This window comes from Dipodomys ordii, unplaced genomic scaffold, assembly GCF_000151885.1.
Source record: "Dipodomys ordii isolate 6190 unplaced genomic scaffold, Dord_2.0 Scaffold224, whole genome shotgun sequence".
In the NCBI taxonomy this organism is placed as follows: domain Eukaryota; kingdom Metazoa; phylum Chordata; class Mammalia; order Rodentia; family Heteromyidae; genus Dipodomys; species Dipodomys ordii.
In genome coordinates this window covers 467,666-484,764 of record NW_012267440.1, presented here as the reverse complement: position 1 = coordinate 484,764, position 17,099 = coordinate 467,666, and the positions used below count along the sequence as shown (strand labels likewise).

Genomic DNA, 17,099 nt, shown 5'->3' with positions numbered 1-17,099 from the left:
ACCCACCAGCTCTGTAGCTGGCCTGGGCAACTGTGTACCTTCCTCCAGCTCCTTAGCATCTTCATGTTTAGTTTACTTTTTCATTTTTTAAAACATTTTATTGTCAAGGTGATGTACAGAGGGGTTACAGTTACACAAGTAAGGTAGTGTATACATTTCTTGTCAAACTTGCTAGCACCTTCATGTTTATATCCAACCCATGGCAAGTGACAGGTTCTACAGGTCTTCCTAAGCCTACCACAGTCAGTTCCCATGGCAGCCAGACAAGGCTTAAAGGCTCCACCCCCTGGGTGATGGCTCAGCCCCTAGAAGATGGCTCCCCAGCTTTAGGGATCCCCAGATCATTAGGAAGAGATTGTCATGGGGCCCTTCTAAGCCTTATGGCTGAAGGTGAGTTGGGCAAGAAAAGAAGAGAAAGGAGCTGGGGTTTTTTTTGTTGTTGTTGTTGTTTGGTTTTTTGCCAGTCCTGGAGTTTGAACTCAGGGCCTAGGCACTGTCCCTGAGCTTCTGGTACTGAGGAATGAAACCCAGGGTTGTATGAATGCTAGGAAAGCACTCTACCACAAAGCCATATTCCCAGCCCCGAGAAAGAAGCTGTTCCCAGGAATATTGGGTCTCTCAGAAGTCCTCAACTGACCAGAACTTGGCCTCACCCCTTTAATCCCAACTACTCAGGAGGTTTTGGTCTGAGGATGAAAGTTTAAAGTCAAAGCAGGCAAGAAAGTCTGTGAGACTCATCTCCAATTAACCACCAAAAGAGCCAGAAAGTGGTGCTGTGGATCAAATAATAAAAAAAAAAAAATAGCCGGGCTGGGAAGGTGGCTCAGTGGTAGAGCGCTTGCCTTGCATGCCTGAGGCCCTGGGTTCAATTCCTCAGCACCACATAAGCAAAAAGAAAAAAGCCGGAAGTGGCACTGTGGCTCCAGTGGTAGAGCGCTAGCCTTGAGCTGAAGAGCTGAGGGACAGCGCCCAGGCCCAGAGTTCAGGCCCCACGACCGGACCCAAAAAAAAAAATAGCCTTGTGCAGAAAAGCTCAGTAACAGCACCTGGGCCTAAAAAGCTACAGGATTAGTACACATATGCACATGCATGCGTACACGCGTGCGCACACACACACACACAGTCTTCAACTGTATCTCTCTCATCAATTTTCAATCATGATGATAAGCTGATAAGAGTATTTGGGGCCCACTAGGGTAGCAGGGCTCATTTTCCTGCCTTCCAGTTTGTCCTGCTAAGTACATCTGGACATTGTCCCTAGCACCTCTGCCCAAATTCCAGACCCTGCCCCAAGGCCCAAAGGATGAGATTTCTCAGCACCCCACTATGTACTACCTTTGTCTCCTTCCCTCAGTACTCCTTCCCAGAACTGTGTCCTTGGATCTTCTCACAGTCCATTTCTTCTCCTTGGAGAACACTGTCCATCATCATTTAAGTGACAGCTCGAAGCCTTGGCTGGCTCCCACATTAGGTTGGTACCCCATGGCACCTCTCCTTCTGTTCTAATGCCTGCTCTTGAAGGCTGGTTTTTGTTTGCTTATTTTGTCCTCTTCCACCAGAATGGAGCATGTCTTGGGAATTCTCCTGGCCTTGGCCAGTAGCACAGTAGCTGATGCAGAGAAGTGCTTAATATTTGTATAATAAACAATAAAAGCCAATTAGGTGTTGTGTGTGTGTGTGCATGCATACACGTGCATGTGTGTGCATGCATATGTGCATGGATGAATACTGAGGATTGAACTCAGTGCCTGAGTGCTCATGTTCAAGGTTAGCAACTCTATCACTTGAGTCACACCTCCACTTCTGGTTTTTTTGGTGGCTAACTGAAAATGAAAGTCTTATCATCTTTCCTGCTTGGGCTGGCTTCAAACTGTGATCCTCAAATCTCAGCCTCTTGAGTAGCTAGGATTACTAGCACCAGAACCTGGCTCCTACATACTCATTTTTGAGGCAATTATCTGGTAAAGTGCCAAAATCCTGGAGGAATTCCTCAAGTACAGGAGGCCCAAGGCCTGGAAGATCAGGAAGGCTATGCACCCCTCTAAAGAGGTAGAGTAACTCTTATTTTTTGGGGGGGGTTCCAGTTGTGGGGCCTGAACTCTGGGCCTGGGTGCTGTCCCTCAGCTCTTCAGCTCAAGGCTAACACTCTACCACTTGAGCCACAGCGCCACTTCCAGCTTTTTTCTTTTTGCTTATGTGGGCTGGGGAATCGAACCCAGGGCCTCATGCATTGCAAGGCAAGCACTCTGCCACTGAGCCACTTTCCCAGCCCCGAGGTAGAGAAACTCTTGAGCCATAGGCACAGTCTTCTCACCCTGCCATTCAGCCCTGCCCTGGTGCTGCTAGCAGATCTGATAAAGCCTAAGGGAGCTATGTGGAACTAAAAAGAAAAGATATTCAGCTGGGAAGGTGGCTCAGTGGTAGAGTGCTTGCCTTGCATGCCTGAGGCCCTGGGTTCGATTCCTCAGCACCACATAAGCAAAAAGAAAAAGGCTGGAAGTGGCACTGTGGCTCAAGTGGTAGCGCGCTAGCCTTGAGCTGAAGAGCTGAGGGACAGTGCCCAGGCCCAGCTAGCCTTGAGCTGAAGAGCTGAGGGACAGTGCCCAGGCCCAGAGTTCAGGTCCCACGACCGGACGCCCCCCCCCCCAAAAAAAAGATATTCAAACTTGGTTCTGAAGCTGTGAAGTCAAGCAGGGACCATTTCTCCTCTAAGGCCTAAGGCATCCTTCCTGAGGGTCTGGGTTAAATGGGGGTGATTATTAATGTTCCTATTGATAACAGCCAAGTGAATTAAGGGCTTGAGACCAGGGCTACAGCTAGTATCCAGCTAATAGGTGAGCAAGAATATGTGGGCAAGCGCTTGGAGGCTGGCAGATGCTGGCCTAGGCTGGGCAGCCAGGCAGAACACATTCAGAAACCCTGTCTCAGCCATCTGCTGGTCCCTATGAACATGATTTTGGGTGGAAATTATTCAGTCCACAGACATTTACTGAAAGTCTCCTACATACCAAAGCTAGAATCTATGACAGAAAGGGTTCAGCGAACCACAAGATATGTATCAGGGGCTGGGAAGGGGGCTCAGTGGTAGAGCGCTTGCCTTGCATGCATGCGGCCCTGGGTTTGATTCCTCAGCACCACATAAGCAAAAAGAAAAAATCCGGAAGTGGTGCTGTGGCTCAAGTGGTAAAGCGCTAGCCTTGAGCTGAAGAGCTGAGGGACAGCACCCAGGCCCAGAGTTCAGGCCCCACGACCGACCCCCCTCAAAAAAAAAGATACATATCAATCAAGAGATTATATCCACAAAAAGCAAAGAAGAGCCAGTTGCTCAAGCCTATAATCTCAGCTACCCAGGAGGTTGAAATGGAAGTCAGTAGGCAAAAAGGAGATTCCATCATAACCAAAGCTGGGCACAATGGTATGCACCTGCTCTCAGTGGTTCATGGAAATACAAGTAGGAGGATTATAGTCCAGTCTGGCTGGGCATAAAGTGAAACCCTATCTTGAAAATAACTAATACATTAAGGGGCTGGAGATATGGCTCAAGGGGGGAACACCTGACTAGCAAGAATGAGGCTTTGAGTTCAACCCCCAGCTGTGGTTGAATAAAGAGTGGTCCTCAAACACATGATCACACCGACAGCATTTCACCAATGTCTTAAGCTGATGAGGCCATCAAAAATTGTCATCAGATACCATATTCTTGGATAGAACCACCGTCTCCCAAAATGATAATTCTCCCTAAATCCATTCATAAATTCTAAGCAATCCTAATGAAAACCATCAGGTTTTTGCAGAAGCTGAATACATTGGTCATGGAGTTCATTCAAACCAATGAACCAGAAAAGTGAGGTAAATTTTAACAAAGAACAAAGTGAAAGCTAGCCCCAATAGTACTTACAACCTGCCCTAAAACTTATTAATTTAAGGGGCTGGGAAGTGGCTCAGTGGTAGAGTGCTTGCCTTGCATGCATGAGGCCCTGGGTTCGATTCCTCAGCACCATAAAGCAGAAAAAGCCAGAAGTGGCACTGTGGCTCAAGTGGTAGAGCACTAGCTTTGAGCTAAAGAGCTGAGGGACAGTGCCCAGGCCCAGAGTATAGGCCCCACAACCTACCAAAAAAAAAAAAAAAACCCACCTTATTTGGGTAAAATGAAACGAATAATGGTCAATTCTTTTTTCTGAATGCAATGGAAAATCATGTACAGATTCAAATATCCCAAAAAAGCGAAAGCAGAATAATCATAATGAATGCATAAGCATATCATTATCCATTTGCTTAAATCCAATAATAAAGAACATCTTAAAGTTGCCATTTGCTTACACCTGTAATCCCAGCTACTCAGTAACCTGAGAACTTTCAATCTCAGTTGAAAGCCAGCTAGGGTGGGAGAGTCTATGAGACTCCATCTCCAATTGTCCAGCTGGAGTCATGACTCAAGTGGTAGAATACCAGCTGAGATCAAGAAAGCCTGGTAGTTCATACCTGTAATTCTAGCTACTCAGGAGGCTAAGATCTGAGGATCAAGGTTCAAAGCCAACTCGGGCAAGAAAGTCCATGCGACTCATCTCCAATTAACCACCAGAAAACCGGAAGTAACACTGTGGCTCAAGTGGTAGAGCGCTCACCTTGAGCTGAAGAGCTGAAGGACAGCACCCAGGCCCAGAGTTCAAGCCCCACAGCTGACAAAAAAAAAAAAAGACCATGAAGATACATGGGGCACTGAATTCAAGCACCCCATGTATACCAGCCAAATTAACAACAAAAAATTAGAACCAAAAGATGTATTGCAAATTGGGAAAGTAAAAACCCATCCACTTTGTGTGTGTGTGTGTGTGTGTGTGTGTGTGTGTGCATGTGTACAAGCAAATGTGCCCTTGTGCTGATTCTGGGGGTTGAATTCAGGGCCTGGGTGCTATCTCTGAGCTTCTTTGCACAAAGCTAGCACTCTATCATTTGAGCCACAACTCCATTTCTAGCTTTTTTTTTTTTGGTAGTTTATTGAAGATAAGAATCTCACAAACTGCCGGGCGCTGGTGGCTCACACCTGTAATCCTAGCTACTCAGGAGGCTGAGATCTGAGGATCGCAGTTCAAAGCCAGCCCGGACAGGAGAGACCATGAGACTCCTATCTCCAACAAACCACCAGAAAACCGGAAGTGGCACTGTAGCTCAAGTGGTAGAGCGCTTGCCTTGAGCTGAAGAGCTGAGGGACAGCGCCCAGGCCCAGAGTTCAAGCCCCACGACCGACAAAAAAAAAAAAAAAAAAAGAATCTCACAAACTCTCCTGCCTAGGGTGAGTGGCTTCGAACCATAATCCTAAAATTTCAGCCTCCAGAGTAGCTAGGAATACAGGCACAACCCACTAGGCCTATCCCATCTACTTTTTATTAGACCTAATCTAAGAAGAAGAGAAAATGTAGTATCATCTTGAAAGTGTTGACAGAAAAGAAAAATCTGTCAACCTAGAATAGTATATACAGAGAAATATCCTTTTTTTTGGGGGAGGGGAAGAGGGGTCAATCATGGGGCTTGAACTCAGGGCCTGGGCACTGTCCTTGAGCTCTTTCACTCAAGGTTAGTTCACCACTTTGAGCCACAGCTCCATTTCTGGTTTTCTGGTGATTAATTGGAGGTAAGAGTCTCATTGAGTTTCCTGCCTGGGCTGGCTTTGAACTGTGTTCCTCAGATCTCAGCCTCCTGAGTAGCTAGGATTGCAGGCATGAGTCATCAGTGCCCAGTGAGAAATATCCTCTAAAAATAGAGGCAAGCCAGGTGCTGGTGGCTCACACCTGTGATCCTAGCTACTCAGAAGGCTGAGGTCTGAGGATCATGGTTCAAAGCCAGCCTGGGCAGAAAAGCTCCCGTGAGACTCTTATCTCCCATAAACTACTCAAAAAGCCCAGAAGTAGCACTGTGGCTCAAGTGTTAGAGCGCTAACCTTGAGCACAAAGAGGTTCAAGGGCAGCGCCCAGATCCTGAGAACTGACAAAAAATTTAAAAAAAAAAGTAGAGACAAAATCAGGACATTTTCAGAAAAACAAAAGCCCAAAGAGATTTGTCATCACCGAACCTGGACTGTCAGAAATAATAAAATTCTTCAGGTGAAACATGAAGAGCTAAAAATATTGAACATATAGTTAACCATAAAATGCATTTCCCCAGCCAAGCATGACAATACACTAAAGAGGTTGATATAAAAGGATCACAAGGGGTTGGGAAGGTGGCTCAGTGGTAGAGAGCTTGCCTTGCATGCCTGAGGCCCTGGGTTCGATTCGTCAGCACCACATAAGCAAAAAGAAAAAAGCCGGAAGTGGCGCTGTGGCCCAAGTGGTAGAGCGCTAGCCTTGAGCTGAAGAGCTGAGGGACAGCACCCAGGCCCAGAGTTCAGGCCCCACGACCGGACCCAAAAAAAATAAATAAATAAAAGGATCACAAGTTCAGTGACAGTTTAGGTTTTTTAGTGAGACCCTGTGTCAATAAACAAAAACAATTTACCTGACTTGTGTAACTGTAACCTCTCTGTACATCACCTTTATAATAACAAAAAAAATTTTAAATAATATAAAATAAATAGAAACTAAATGCAAAGAAAAAAACAATATAAAGAAGGCTTTCCTCTCTGTTTCAGGACTGGCTCCTCCTTTTCTTTGTTTTTTGTTTTATTTTGGTCAGTCGTGGGGCTTGAACTCTGGGCTTGGGCACTGTCCCCGCGCTCTTCAGCTCAAGGCAAGCACTCTACTGCTTGAGCCACAGCGCTACTTCCAGTTTTCTAGTAGTTTATTGGAGATAAGAGTCTCATGGACTTTCCTGCCCAGGCTGGCTTTGAACCGTGATTCTCAGATCTCAGCCTCCTGAGTAGCTAAGATTACAGGCGTGAGCTACCAGCACCCGGCTCCTCCTTTTCTTTGATCTGAGGAAGGGAATACATTCCATGACACAAAGCTGGAGAGGAATCCCACTTGACAGAGTAGCCCTATCTCCAAAGAAGATGAGAGCTCAAGTCAGCTGAGACTGCAAATAGAGATAATACTGTTTGTTACACTTCTAAAGCTGGCAATACCTCTCAAATGGTTTGATTTCCCTCCTAAACTGTCCTAGAATGGAAAATTCCACCCCACCCTCCTTGTTATGAAGGAGCCAACTTTCTACCCCTTCCCCCTGTCTACTTACATGATTTCAGCACCTCATCGGTCCTAAATAGACCTGGGCAAGACCCAGCTTCTTGAGATTTTGAGAAACAGAAATATCAACTGGACAGACCTTGATAAATAGGTATCAGGAGGAAATTAAAAGGTAATCCAGAATTACAGAAATAGTTTTTTTTCCAGAGTGGAAAGAGAGAGGAGACATTCAACAAACAAATATTTATGAGTGCCTTCTATATGTTCTAGGCACTGTTCTAACCACCACCCCACCAAAAAAAAATAACAAGAAAGAGGCAGCAGAAACAAATTCTGAAAGAGAGGAAAAGAGGCAGCTGATGAAGAAGGCTGAGGGAATTAAAAAACTTGAGGTGATAAGAGGTTTCTTCTTTAGGCCTCCTCTTCAGCCTCCTTACCAAAATCCTCTTCCTCTTTTGTGGTGGCATCCTGGTACTGTTGATACTCAGAGACGAGGCCATTCATGTTGCTCTCTCCCTCAGTGAACTCCATCTAATCCACACCTTGTATACCAGTAATGGAAAGCCTTATTGTAGAACATAGCAATAAACTGCTCAGAGATACACATGAAGAGCTCCTGGCTGGCCAATGAAGGTGATTTCCATCTTCAGGCCATGAGGTGGATGTCACAGAGCTGTCTTGACATTGTTGGGAATCCATCCCACCAAGTAGCTGCTATTCTTGTTCTGCACATTCAGCATCTGCTCATCTACCTTCTTCATGGACATACAGCCGTTGAAGATAACAGCCACAGTGTGGTACTGGCCCTGGCAGGGGTACCAGGAAGCCATCATGTCCTAAACATCAAAGACTTGCTGGGTGAATTCAGGCACTGTGAGGGCCCAATATTGCTGGCTTCCGTGGCTGGTGAGAGGGGCAAAGCCAGACCTGAAGAAGTAGAGATATGGGAAGGGCACCAGGTTGACTGCCAGCTTGCAGAGGTCAGCACTGAGCTGGCCAGGGAAGCAAAGGCAGGTAGTGGTAGCACTCATGTGGCAGAGATGAAGTGGTTAAGGTCCCCATAGGTTGGTGTGGTCAGAAGCAGATGCTTAGAAAGGGTGTCATTGCCAATGCAATAGTTCTCATCAGTGTTTTCTACCAACTGATGGACAGAGAGGGTGGTGTTGTGCTCAACCACAGTGTCAGATATTCGGGGTGAGAGTACTACACTGAAGGTGTTCATGCTGTGGTCAGGATACTCTTCATGGATCTTGATGATGAGCAGGGTGCCTATTCCAGAGTCTGTGCCCCCTCCCTGGGAGTGGGTCAGCTGGAAATCTTGAAGAAAGTCACAGCTCTCAGCCTCCTTTCCCACCACTTCAAGAACTGAGTCGACCAGCTAAGCCTCCTCTATATAATGGCCTTGGTGCAGTTGTCTGCACCAAACTGACCAAAAACAAAGACGTCTGGTCTGAAGATCTGGCCAAAGGACGTTGAGAGAGAACAGAATCCATGGTCCCAGGTTCTAGATCCACCAAGATAGCATGAGGGACATATATGCCACCAGTGACTTCATTGTAGTACACCGAGATGTGGTCCAAATGCAGGTGTCTTTCTCTGTGGTAGGTACTGGTGGGGTCAATGCTGTGTTAATCACTGATAACCTTGCAGAACTTGGCACCAATCTGGTTAACACACTGGCCAGCCTGGATGTACACAATTTCCTTCATGTACAGGGCAAGCAAATACGTTGTGTTTTCTTTTTCCTATGCAGGTCTTGTGCTGCAAGGATGGAATGTGCCCTGGAGGCTGGAGCAGCTAGATCCACACATAATGGATGGGAGATTCTTGGTTTTTCATGAAAAACAATGTAATTTGTGGAAATTGGGTTGCTTGGGTGGTTGGAAGCAGTTGGTGGGCAGATGTATGGTGGCCAATGGACCACCACACCGGGCCAGTGGTGCCAGGAGATCATTATTTTTCCTGCCACCACAAGCCACAGAAGTCCGAGGTCTCCCAGGTGTCAGCCCTCAGACTCAAGGATGGATGATGGTAAACTAAGTTTTGTTGGGTTGAGGCAAGGAAAAAGGATCCAGAATCCCAGGGCCTGGAGTAGTGGGCCAGATCCAGGACAGGGCTTCCCTACCAGAGTGGAAGAGCAGCCCACGATGCTCAAGGAGTTAAAAACCTGAGAGGCTGAGCCCTATACAAAATGGAAGTGATTGGCCACCAGAATCTGAAAGCCCCAAATCACTTGGATAAGTGAGGCTAAGAACTAAAACTCCACTCCATGTCAGCAGTGGAGCTTAAGAGCTGTGACCTGATGTTTGAGAAGCTACAAAGAAGAGAGCTGGGTGACACTACCAGAGACCTGAGAATCCCCTGGGGTTCACAGTTGCAAATTAGTTCCAGCAGAGCTGAGCTGAAAATGGCTAGAGTAAAACCACCAAACCCAGTCCCTTCTCGACTGGCATGCTGGATCTGACACCTTTCTGAAGCTTGAACCTTGGGCAAGCCACCCAGAACCTCTCTATCCAGCTGAACCTCCTGCCCAGCTGCATCAAAAGATTGGCAACGCCCTATGTGCAGGCATCAGATGGGTGCTGCAAACTTGGATAGACAATGGGTGCCATCCCAAACACCTCTGTACCTACATTGTGCCCTCCTAAGTACCAGTGACTCAAAGGGAAATGCTGGGCCACTGGAGAGGTTGGCTCTGGGGCCCTTGGACAGGTGCACACACTTTCCATGGCCTCTAGTCCCACTGGTGCTTACTAGCCAAGACTGCCATTCTGCAGGGAGAGGCACTGATGCCAAGTTCCAGTGTGTGGCTCCAAACTGGTAGTGCCAGGACCCAGGCTTCTGGCTAAGGCTCCTGGTGTTCTTCCAACTTTTCTTTTTAGCGTGGTCTCTGGTCCTTACCCAATCTCATTTTGCTTGCTTTTTATTTTTTTTTATTGTACAGAGGGGTTACAGTTACATAAAGAAATAAGTACATTTCTTGTCAAACTTTTATTCCTACCCTCAGTTTTCTCCTACTTTCCCTCTCCCTCAATCCTCCCACCCAAGTTGTACAGATCATTTCCAATATATTGTCTGTGTCTGTTGCTGTTCCTTTGATTCTGCTTCATCTCACTATTCTGTTATTCCCTTTCCCTAATTAAAATAAATATACATACAATACAAGGGTACCAACATCAAATACAGGGGCAACAAAGGATATACCATAGGGGGAAGAACATACAAAAGAAACAAAAAAAATCACATAGTACATTAAAAAGAACAACAACAAAGAGAAACCTCTTGTGACCATGTCTTTGAGTTCATTTCACTTAGCATTATCTTATAGCTATTGAGCTATTCTGCTCATCTGCTAAGATTGTCCTAGACATATACTAATTATTGCAAATAAGGGAAACTATGAGACCTGTGTTTCTTTGAGTCTGGCTTACTTCACTTAATACCATTTTTTTCCAAGTTTTTCATTTCCTAACAAATGGGGTGGTGTCATTCTTCTTGATGGAAGCATAGAATTCCATTGTGTATATATACCACATTTCCTTGATTCTTTTTTTTTTTTGTCAGTCATGGAGCTTGAACTCTGGGCCTGGGCGCTGTCCCTCAGCTCTTCAGCTCAAGGCAAGCGCTCTACCACTTAAGCTACAGCGCCACTTCCGGTTTTCTAGTGGTTTATTGGAGATAGGAGTCTCTCGGTCTTTCCTGCCTGGGCTGGCTTTGAACCACGATTCTCAGATCTCAGCCTCCTGAGTAGTTAGGATTACAGGCGTGAGCCACCTGCGCCTGGCTTCCTTGATTCTTTTATCTACTGAGGGGCATCTGGGTTGGTTCCATATCTTAGCTATCGTGAATAATTCCGTGATAAATATAGTTGTGCTGGTAGTTTTAGTATGGCCTTGTTCATGGTCATTTGGGTAAATGCCCAAAAGTGGGATTTCTGGGTATAGGGGAGCTCTATGAAGAGTCTTTTGAGGAACCTCCATATTGCTTTCCAAAGTGGTTGAACAAGTTAACACTCTCACCAACAGTGCAGTTAACGTTCCGATTTGGCCACATCCCCTCCAGCATCTGTGGTTATTAGATTTCTTGATCATAGCCATTCTAACTGGGGTGAGGTGGAATCTCAATGTTGTTTTGATTTGAATTTCTTTTATGGCCAGAGAAGTTGACCATTTCTTCATGTGTCTGTTGGCCATTCTTATTTCCTCTTCAGAAAGGTCTCTCTTTAATCTTTATCCCACATATTAACTGGGTGGTTGTTTCTTTGAGGGTTTGTTTTTGGGGAATTTAATTTTTTGAAATCTAAGTATGTTTTAGATATAAGGCCCTTGTCTGTTGTATGGCTAGTGAAGTTCTTCTCCCAGTCCATGGACTTCCTTTTTTTTTTTTTTTTGGTCGGTCGTGGGGTTTGAACTCTGGGCTTGGGCACTGTCCCTGCACTCTTCAGCTCAAGGCGAGCACTCTACCACTTGAGTCACAGCACTACTTCCAGTTTTCTAGTGTTTATTGGAGATAAGAGTCTCACGGACTTTCCTGCCCAGGCTGGCTTTGAACCATGATCCTCAGATTTCAGCCTCCTGAGTAGCTAGGATTACAGGTGTGAGCCACTGGCGCCCAGCTTGGACTTTCTCTTGATCTTGCTAGCTATGTCCTTTGCCAAGTCAAAGCTCTGCAGTTTCATGCAGTCCCATTTGTCCAATCTTTCTTTGATTTTTTGTGTTTCTGGATTTTTCTTAAGAAAATTTCCACCTGTACCACAGAGCCCTAGAGTTTCTCCTATTCCTGCCTGTAATGTTTTCAGGGTATCGTCTTTGACCTCAAGGTCTTTGATCAATTTGGAGTTGATTCTGGTGCAGGATAATAGATAAGGATCTAACTTTAGTGGGTGGAAAGGTGTCTCAGTGGTAGAGTGCTTGTCTTACATGCATGAGGCCCTGGGTTCGATTCCTCAGCACCACATAAGCAGAAAAAGCCAGAAGTGGCACTGTGGCTCAAATGGTAGAGCACTAGCCTTGAGCTAAGCAGTTGAGGGGCAGCACCCAGGCCCAGAGTTCAGGCCTCACAACATGCAAAAAAAAAAAAGGATCTAACTTTAGTCTTCTACAGGTGTTTAACCAATTTTGCCAGCACCATTTACTGAAGAGGCTGTCTTTCTTCCATCCTATTTTTTTTAGCTCCCTTATGAAAGATTAGGTGGCTGTAGTTCTTTAGGTTCATTTCTGGGTTTTCAATTCTATTCCATTGGTCCTGAGGTCTGTTCTTGTGCCAGTACCAAGCTGTTTTGATTACTATGGCTTTATAATAGAGTTTGAAGTTTGGCATTGATATTCCTCCAGCACTGTTCTTTCTGCTAAGGATTGTTTTTGCTATTCGGGGTCTTTTACTGTTCCATATGAATTTTTGGATTGCTTCTTCTATTTCCTTGAAGAATGAGGTTGGGATATTGATAGGTACCACATTGAATTTGTAGATATCCTTTGGCAGTATTGCCATTTTCATGATGTTAATCCTCCCAATCCAGGAGCATAGGAGGATTTTCCACTTCCTTAGTTCTGCTTTAATTTCCCTTTTCAGGTTTTTAAAGATGTCATCGTAGAGGTCCTTCACTTTTTTAGTTAATTCCTAGGTATTTTATTTTTTGGTGGGCTATTACAAAAGGAGTTGCTTTCCTGATTTCAGCTGCACTCTTCTCATTATTGGCATACAGAAAAGCCATAGATTTTTGAGGGCTAATTTTATACCCTGCTACTCTGCCAAAGTTTCAAAACAGCTCGAGTAATGTGAGAGTGGAGTCCATAGATTTCTTTAAATATAAAATCATGTCATCTGCAAAGAGACAGAGTTTTATTTCATTCTCTCTTTTTGGATCCTTTTTATGATTGCATCTTGTCTTATTGCTCTAGCTAGGTATTCTAATACTACATTGAAGAGGAATGAAGAGAGTGGACATCCTTGTCTCATTCCTGAATTTAGAGGAAATGGCTTTAGCTTTTCACCATTAAGTATAATGCTGGCTATAGCTTTGTCATACACACCTTTTATTATATTGAGGAATGTTCCATGGATTCCTAGTTTCTCCATAGCTTTCATCATAAAAGGGGGTTGGATCTTGTCAAATGCTTTTTCTGCATCTATTGAGATGATCATTGGTTCTTATCCTTGCTCTTGTTGATGTGATGAATTATATTAATTGACTTGGGTATATTGAACCAGCTTTGCATCCCTGAAATGAATCTTGTTTGATCATAGTATGTGACTTTTTTATGAATTGCTGAAGTCAATCGGCCAGAATTTTGTTAAGAAGTTTTGCATCCATGTTCATCAAAGAAATGGGTCTATATAGTTCTCTTTCTTTGATGAGTCCCTTTCTTGTTTTGGGATGAGGGTTAGGATGGCTTCACAGAGAGTTTGTTAGGGAACTTTCACTTTCAATTTCATTGAAGAGTTGGGGGTGTATTGGTGTGAGTTCTGCTTTCAAGGCCTTGTAGAATTCAGATGTGAATCCATCCTGTACTGGGCTTTTCTTGGATGGGAGGTCTCTTTTTGCTGTTTCTACTTCAATGCTTGATATAGGTCTGTTCCGTTGGTTTAAATCTTCTTCATTTAGTTTGGGCATGTCAATATTGCTAGAAATTCTTCCATTTCTTCCAACTTCTCAAATTTGTTAGCATAAAGGTTTGAGAAGTGTTCCCTTATAAAGGTCTGAATCTTGGTTTTTCTGTGGTGGTGTTTCCATCTCTGATTTTGTTTATTTGGGCACATTCTCTTCTTTTTTTGGTAAGATTTGCTAAGCGTCTTTCAATTTTGTTAATTTTTTCAAAGAACCAACTTTGTTTTGTTGATTCTTTCTAAGGTTTCCTGGACTCTAATTCATTTAATTCTGATTTAATTTTAATTATTTGTTTCTGTGTACTGCATTGGGATTTGGCTTGTTGCTCTTTTTCCAAGTTGCTTCAGGTACCTTGTTGAATTGTTGGTTTCAGATCTCTCCAATTTGTTGATGTAGAACTCAGAGCTACAAGTGTTCCTCTAAGTAGTGCCTTTGCTGTGTCTCAGAGGAGCTGGTAATTTATATGTTCATTTTTGTTAGATATCATGCACATTTGAATTTCCTTTCTAATGTCTTCCATGACCCACTGGCGGTTCAACAATGTGTTGTTAAGTCTCCATGCATTACAGGATTTTCTTTGGTGGTTTTTGGTGTTGAGCTCTAATTGTATTCCACATGGTCTGAAAGACTGCAGGGAATAATTTCAGTGTTTCTGAATTTGTATGGATTTGTTTTGTGATGTAAAATGGGGTCTATTTTAGAGAATGTTCCATGTGCTGCTGAGAAGAACGTGTATTCTGATACTGCTGGGTGAAATATCCTGTAGATGTCTTTTAAGTCTATGAAGTTCTGTAAATCTGAGGTATCTCTCTTGAGTTTTTGCTGGGTTGATCTATCCAGTAAGGAGAGTGGTGTGTTAAAGTCACTGACAATTAATGTCTTTGGATCTCTGTGTGGTTTCAGGAAAAATAGTGTTTCTTGGATACAATTGGATGTCTGGTATCTGGTGAGTATATATTTAGAATTTTTTAATAAATTTTGTTGGTGGGCTGGGAAGGTGTCTCAGTGGTAGAGCGCTTGCCTTGCATGCCGGAGGCCCTGGGTTCGATTCCTCAGCACCACATAAGCAAAAAGAAAAACGCCGGAAGTGGCGCTGTGGCTCAAGTGGTAGAGTACTAGCCTTGAGCTGAAGAGCTGAGGGACAGCGCCCAGGCCCAGAGTTCAGGCCCCATGACCGGACCAAAAAATAAATAAATAAATTTTGTTGGTTGTGAGGCTTAAACTCTGGGCTTGGGTGTTGTCCCTGCACTCTTCAGCTCAAGATGAGTGCTCTACTCCTTGAGGCACAGTGCCACTTCCAGTTTTCTAGTGGTTTATTGGAGATGAGAGTCTCATGGACTTTTCTGCCCAAGCTGGCTTTGAACCATGATCCTCAACTCTCAGCCTCCTGAATAACTAGGATTACAGGTGTGAGTCGTGGGCACCAGCTGATATTTAGAGAGATCACTTTCTTAGTATGTAATGTCCTTCTTTATCTCGTCTTGTTCATTTTAATTTGAAATCTATTTTATCTGATTTTACGATTGCAACTCCCTCCTGTTTGGGGGGGACCATTTACTTTCATAATATGGTTTATTTTTGTGGGCAAGGTGTGTCTCCTGAAGGCAGCAGATAGAAAGATCTTACTTTTTGATCCAACTAGTCTATGTAGCTTAATTGGAAAGTTAAGTCCTTTAGTATTGAGAGTTAGGAGTGAGAGGTGTTTGGTAGCTCCTGCCGTGTTATTCACCTTCTTAGGTACTGTGCCTACTGAGTTCTTACTATGATTATCTGGTTCTCTAGGGGCTGTTTCTCTGCCTTTATCATGTTCTTATTGGTTTTCTGTGTGTAGGATATCTTTAAGTATCTTTTGTAATGCTGGTTTGGTGGAGATATAGTGTTTCAAATTTTCTTTGCTGCGGAAAACTTTTATTTGTTCCTCGGGTACAAAGGAGAGTTTAGGTACACTATTCTTGGTTGATAGTTGTTTGTATTTAGGGCATGGCATACATCATTCCAGCTCTTCTTGCTTTTATGGTCTCTGCTGAGACATCTATAGTTATTCTGATTGGTCTTTCTTTATAGGTGATTGATCTTTTCTCCCCGACAGCTTTAAGGATCTTGGTCTTTAAGGACCTTAGTCTCTATTGATCCTGTGTGGATTACAGTGCGATGGTGGGATGTCCTGTTCTGGGCTGGTCTGTTTGGGGTTCAAAAGGTTCCTTGTATCTGAATGGGCCAATCTTTTTGTATGTTTGGGAAGTTCTCTGCTAGGATTCTGTGAAATAAATTTCCTAGTCCTTTAGCTTCTGTCTCTAGTCCCTCTTGTACACCCATTAGCCTTAAATTATGTCTTCTTATGGCACCTTATATATGTTGAATGGATCTATCATATTTCTTGGATTTGTTTTGAATGCTTGTATGTTCTTTCTCTATAATGTCTAGGCTATCTTCAATTCCAAAGATTCAATATTCTGCATCTAGCCTACTGTCCAGGCTTTCTATTTTGTTTTTTATTTCCCTTCCTTCTAATTGATCAGTTTTGATGGCTTCAATTTCTTTGTTGAAGCTTTGTTTTAAATATTGTATGGACTTTTTTATCTCCTTGATTTGGTTTTCAGTGTTCACTCTCAAATCCCTTCGTTGAGTGGCTATAGTTTCATTAGATTCCCTTTCCTTCTGTTGGAATTCATTCAGCTTTCTGTTTGTGGAGTCCATGAATTCCTCTATTAATCTTTGGTTAGCCTCATCACACTAATGCAGAGACCTATCATGCTTACAGAGAGCACTTTGCAGGCTTTCAATCTTTTCATTCAGCATGTTTACCAGTAGTGTTTGTAGAGCACTTTAAGAACTATCCTCTGGATATTCATTAACTGCTCTGTTTCCTGTTTATTTGAGCTTCCTTGACTTGCCATTTTTCTTGTGTTTCTATGGCTTCCACACTAGTATGCTATTTGAAGTCAAGCACCAACCCAGAGCCCTGTAGTTGCACCGATTTTGGAGGTTTACAATCAACAGTGGGTATTTTCACTCTATCTATCCTCTTTTGGGGAAGGGAAGGGAGAATGAGAGTATATGCAGTTCCACACCAGAACACAATTTTAAAGCAGGCACCAATCCAGAACCCCGTAGTTGCAAAGACTTTGTAGGTTCACAATCAAAGATAGATATTTTTACTCTGTCTCTCCTTTTTTGGAAATTAAAGTACCTCCAATTCCACACCAGAACAGAATTTTAGGACAATCAACAGCCCAGAACCCTGTAGCTGCACAGACTTTGGAAGTTCACAATAAAAAATAGGTGAATTCACTCTATCACTCCTTTTTGGAAATGAAAGTATACTCACTTCCACACCAGATCACAATTTTAAGACAAATACCAATCCAGAG

The 17,099-nt window shown here is 43.7% G+C and overlaps 1 pseudogene; it reads right to left on the bottom strand.

The window, feature by feature from the left end:
• Positions 1 to 7,532: 7,532 nt before the first annotated feature.
• Positions 7,533 to 8,830, bottom strand: LOC106000558 (annotated as a pseudogene).
• Positions 8,831 to 17,099: the final 8,269 nt, after the last annotated feature.